The sequence below is a fragment of the Neomonachus schauinslandi genome, chromosome 13 (assembly GCF_002201575.2).
Source record: "Neomonachus schauinslandi chromosome 13, ASM220157v2, whole genome shotgun sequence".
Classification (NCBI taxonomy): Eukaryota; Metazoa; Chordata; class Mammalia; order Carnivora; family Phocidae; genus Neomonachus; species Neomonachus schauinslandi.
This window is the reverse complement of record NC_058415.1, coordinates 34525148-34531147: the sequence shown is the minus strand read 5'-3', so window position 1 is coordinate 34531147 and position 6000 is coordinate 34525148.

Genomic DNA, 6000 nt, shown 5'->3' with positions numbered 1-6000 from the left:
AGTGTCTCCTTGGATCTCCTGATATGGTACCAAGCTCATTTGGTCCAGTCCTATCAGACTGAGGTCACATTGCTTTTCCTCTGTTTCTATGGCCTCCACACAAATGGCCCTCTCATCTTCAATCTACATATCAATTTTCAACATCTGAACCTTCTTTCCCTCTTGCTTAATGTTCCTGGCACATTCCTAGACTTTCCTACTAGATTGGGAAGGCCACCATCTCTAGTCAGAATCAAAAAGAAAAGAGACATTGCTATTAAACAATCCAATTCCCACTCATTAGCAAAAAGATGAAGAAAAATATTGGAAAGATGGTAAGCAAGAGGAATATCAGAGAAGGCCTCAAATCTCTGGAACTTCAATCTTTGGTTAATATTAATTAATATTAATAAAACATTAATATTGTTGAGAAACCTCTTATAAACCTTTCAACTACTAAAATTCGAGAGATCTCTGAGGTGTAGACTGTCTTCTCTGTTTTCTTTTTTTGTAGTTCTTCCTCCTTTCTCTGTATTGTAACTATTTTGGTCTTTAAGTTAACAATTAAAATGATAGCCAGTATCCATTGAATTCTTACTTCTAAGTGCATGTACTATTAATATACATTTTCTTATTTTATTTTCACAACCACCACTGAGGTAAGTCTTTGTATCTCCATTTCAGAGAGATTCAGAGAGGCTAATTAACTCACTTATAATCCAATTGTTAATAGGCAACTGTGAGAGAATTTAAGCCAGGACCTGAATGACACCAAGCCTATTCTCTTGACCAATCTTCAGCTTCCCAGATTTCCTTTCTCCATCCTGCATGCATTGAAAAAAAATGTACAGATGCTGCATTTTTAAGGACTTCACTGCTAATCTGTACTTGGATGTAGATAAGGTATAAAAAGCTTAGCAAGGTTTCAAAGTCGAAAAGCCATTTTAACATTTTCAAGATGTTGATCCACAACTGGATACATTCTTATAGATATAGACATCCAGTTGAAAGACTTCCCTCATCATTTATTGCCAAGGAAGGAGTCACCAAAACTTCCCCATCCTACTCCATCATCATTATTGCTCTTGCTTTCAAGAGAGGAAGAGGCTGACTACTGCATAAAAGAAGAGCCCCTTTTTTAACACTTTGGAAGGACAAGCAGGTGGTGAAAGGGAAACTTACTTTGGTTTGATGAGATGCCAGTCACACATATCTCTAAGTGGAGATGCCAGTTACAAGGATAACTTTGAACACTTAGATGCATGCTCACCCCTAAATATTTATTAGCATTCCAGTGGTGTGAGTAATATTCATACCAGAGGGCCTCAGCAATCATATAGCTCTTCCTCTATGAGAACACTAAGCAGAGACAGTCACAGCTCACCTGGTTTTCATAGTCCACTTACAGTTAAGCAGGCATTGACTAGGTCTAGACAATGTGCTATAAGGAAAAATAATATGTGTTACTTATGAGCAAAGCACTTAAGATCCAGTAGACGGCCTTCTAACTGTCCCTTACATGGACTTGGAAAACACATAGGCCAAGTATTGCAAACGGCATAACCACAGGATAAAAGCAGCCTGGATTCCTGAGTCACCACATGGAAGAGAGCTATCCTGGACTGTCCCTTAGCCTTGGATGGACTCCACATGAGTGAGAAATAATATTGCTGTTGTTTTTACTGTGGACTATTTGTTACTGTACCACAACATTATTTATCTAAACTATTGCCAGTGATTTTATTTTTACTAATTTATTTACTCTGGACTGGGTCAAATGAAGCATTCTGTTGGTTCCACAATATATCTTCACTCTTAGTTGAAAAAGACCATGGCTAAGTCCAGAGCAGAAAATAAAAACAAAAGGTAAGAAGAAAAACAAAATTCAAGAAATACCATTCAGAGTAGAGAATGCTTAATTCATATAGACAAATGCAAAGAACATAGATTTTAAATGAAAACCTATAATTCAAGAAAACCATGATTCTAACAGCTTAAAAACAGTATTGTATAATATAAGTCCTAAGGGCTTAGAGAAGTATTTATTACATTGCTTACTAAATGGTTTTCTTAATTTAAAGACATAACGAAGAAGCATGGCAACATTAGAATAAAGGAAAAAAGCAATAATGTTGGAAATTTTGAGGGAGAAAAGTGGTTTGAACATTTGTCACACATAAAATGTAAAAGGAAGAGCATTTAAACTAGATTTTTCTCTGAAATATACACAGCTTAGGCTTTCAAAGAACAAATAAAGGCATGTAAGCTGAAGAGGGTAGACTAAAGTAGAGTGCATTTTAACCATCAATCTTGGAGGTGACAGAGATCTGAACAACTGTAGTTAAGTGTGGATCATAAATAACATGTTACCATCTCTGCAGCCAAAGACAAATAACTTGCTCACCAGTAAGAAATTTAGGAGAATTTGTGGATGAAAACTTTCCAACCTAAGGGACAAGGACAAATAAGCTCATATATAAATAGCTGGCAGCCCCATTCTGTCTCCTATTCCACTCCTACTATTTTACCATTCTCCTATAAGTGTATCTGTACGTGTGTGCGTGCAAACATGCACTCATGTATGTACTCACACAAACAAGCTCCTGCTGCCTACTGGTCTAAAGCAATTGGTCATTTATAATTAGTAGGTGTTTTATGGTAAATAAAAGTTCTTAACCAACTAAGCCACCCAGGCGCCCTATGGTAAATAAAAGTTCTAAGTGTAGAAGCAATTAAGAGTTTTAGGTCTCCTCCTATAACTAGGTTACATGAAAATGAGGCTTTAATAGAAGGAATTTGGTCACACATACTAACATTTACTGGTAAAAAAGTGTGCAACTTACTCTGTAAGCTCCTTTTAGTGGTTTGACCCTACCTATGTGAAAGATTTGCTTGAGGCAAATGCAAAAATATGTTATCAGTAGGGTTCAGCATGGTGACAAGTATGCTCAGAATCATTGGGTATACACCAGACCATTTCAGATTCTGGCCACTTCGAAAAGGTATAGGTAACCTGGTCTCTAGGTTCTTACACCCCATTCCTGCAAGGGCAAAAAGTCTGCACAATATTTCTTGCACCCTTATCAGTAAAAAAAATAATTCATAATAGACATTATGCTAATCTGATGCTAATCAGACATAAGAATATTAGCAATAAGGATAGCTGGAGTGCATATCTTTGGAATGTGGGCTTCTGATTAGACGATTTAAAATGCTAGCTATCCCTGGAGTATGTTCTCTCAATTAAGCCAACTGACCTCCCATAGGGTGTAGATTAAATTAACACAAGATGCACATGTATATCACACTGCCTATGAAGAAATATTGTCAAGGATAATAAGCACTACATAAAAATTTCAATCCATGGGGATGGATAAGCCATAGATTTCAGGACAAATAAGGAGAACAATTATCACATACTAATATATATTGATATATATATATATATAATTATATATATATACGTGTGTGTATAATCATTTAAACCACCCACTAAAGAGTTTGCTCAATTACTTGAATTATTTTGGTAAATGACAACTCTATTAAAGAGGTAGGACTCTGCAAATAAGACCTTTTTTTCCTTTTTATTGTCAATGGAAGATAGGTTGAGTAAAGATAAATACTCTCATTGACTGTCTTTTATGAGAGCTTTTTGTGGTGTAGTCGTTAGGCATGTGACCTCCAGAGTCAGACGGTCTGGTTCAAATCTTTGTTCTGCCATCTATTAATTGTGACATTAAACATATTATGTAATGATAATTTTTAGTCTCAAAATGGGGATGATAACTCTTATGGATGCTGTGAAGTTTAAATAAGATTAAAGATAAATAAATAAGAAAGATTAAATCAATAGCATGCTTAAATTACTTAGAAGAATCTCTAAGACATAGTAAGTAGTGCATACCTGTTATTTTTATAATTGATATTTTTATTATAACTTTAGCGTCCAAATTCTGTATACTTCTCTGCACTACAGATGTGATTTGAGAAGTATCAAGATAACAATAACTGTTTCATAAGATTTTGTGTAGATTAAGTGACATAATGTGCTTGAAGCTCTGGAATACATCAGTGACCCACTAAGCAATAATAGTCATGATGTTGAGTAACATTTCACACAGAACTGAGTTTTTGCAGTTGCTATGTTCAATCCCTGGAAATTCTTCTGGGCATCCCAGCCTTTTCTGAAGGGCAGTGTCCTAGAGGAAAGCATAAAAACTCTAGACCCTGAAGATCTACAGAATCTCTGCCTTAGGAACCTGCATGCCTCCCCCTCTTTCCCCTACCCTTCATGTACCAGAAAGAACACTGGGTGGAGAGAGAGATTATGCATCCATCATTGGGGTGGGGGGGGTGAGGCAAGAGTGCAGATCCTGTTCTTCAGCATTGAAAATGGTGAAAGCCTTAAATACTGAAAGTCAGAGATGTAAAAGTCAAACTCTAAAATAGTACTGATACTTAAGCAGAGCCACATCAATTTCACTTTAGTTGAATGCATTTGAAAAGCTAAACTGATAATCCTGCGAACATTTTCAATGTGTAGCTCTCTCATTTAGTATGTTTAATCCACTCTCCTAGATCATTATACAAGTGTTTTGTTTTGTGCCATGGGAAATTCTGATCTTAGCTGATGAGGTACTCAGTCACCTATAATCTTGTGAGAGCCACAAATGATGATAATTGCAATTTGTGAAGTAACCTAGAACGAAAAACACAATATGCTGAGTTTGAGCTGAGGTAATTGTATTTTTACTTCAGATCAGCAGAAAATTCAAAAAAAGGTAACACCATTTGAGCACTATTTCCAAGTTCATCTTCTCAATTTTATTAACTATAATCATTAAGGAATTGCTGAAGAAAAGATAAGAGCTCTGCAAGTTGACTTAGAGCATCTGCATAGAAAAGAGAGAATAAACAATGTACAATCAGTAAAAAGCTATGGAAGAGGCAAAGAAGGTTTAGTGTGTTGGAAACAATATTGAATTACTACTGAAGAACTTTGAAATTTAATAAGGTCACCTCTAAAGAGCTGGGTGACCTTGAACTTCCCACTTCTCCGCTTGGGGCCTCTTTTTCCTCATTGGTTAAATCTGAGAATCCAAATGAGTTACCACTAATCTATCATTCATGAAATTCTGTGAGTATAGAGTATGTAAGCTATTATTACTTTAGTATGAATAAATATTACATGTATTATCTGAGGCTGTAGGCAATGAGTGTTCTTTTCTTTAAATGTCTTAAACAGATTAGTTTCTCTGAATTCTTCATTGTACTTTCTGTCTTGCCAAGGCATCTTTCATCTTCCATGGTGTCCTGGGATTCTCTCTGGTATCTCACACATATCACAGGGAGTCCGCTATTAGTTTTTTTGTCCCATAGCTATTATAAGTATTTGCAGCTCAGGAATCATGTCTAATTTACCTGTTTCTTCAGTGCTTAAGAAAGGCATGGCCTTTAATGTGGAATGACAGAATAAACAAAGGAATGACTACGTGAATAAATGACTGAGTGAATGGTTTCATATCAATGAGGCAGAAAGTAAGTAAAGACACCCCAAGTACCAAACCGTTCAATGCAATTCACCATTAGAATGTATCTTCAAGCTCCTATTTCACGAGGTTCTCACAAGATACTCCCCAAAATGGTTCTTACAGCACTTGTTTTGGCTGACAGTAGTCACATTCCATGAAAATGACAGTGGGCTCGAGTATCTTTAGAAATAACTGTTTTGCAAACCTAATTACCATCAAACAGCCATCACAAAACATGTACCTGAGTAGGAATGTAGTATATATATAAACCAAGACTTCCTCATTTATCTCGGGGATTGGTAGGCTATGGTCCATTGGCCCAATGTGCTTCACCACCTGTTTTTGTAGAGCCTGTGAGCTAAGAGTGGTTTTTACAGTGGCCACAATAGCCAAACTATGGAAAGAGCCAAGATGTCCATCGACAGATGAGTGGATAAAGAACACACACACACACACACACACACACACACACACACACACACACAATGGA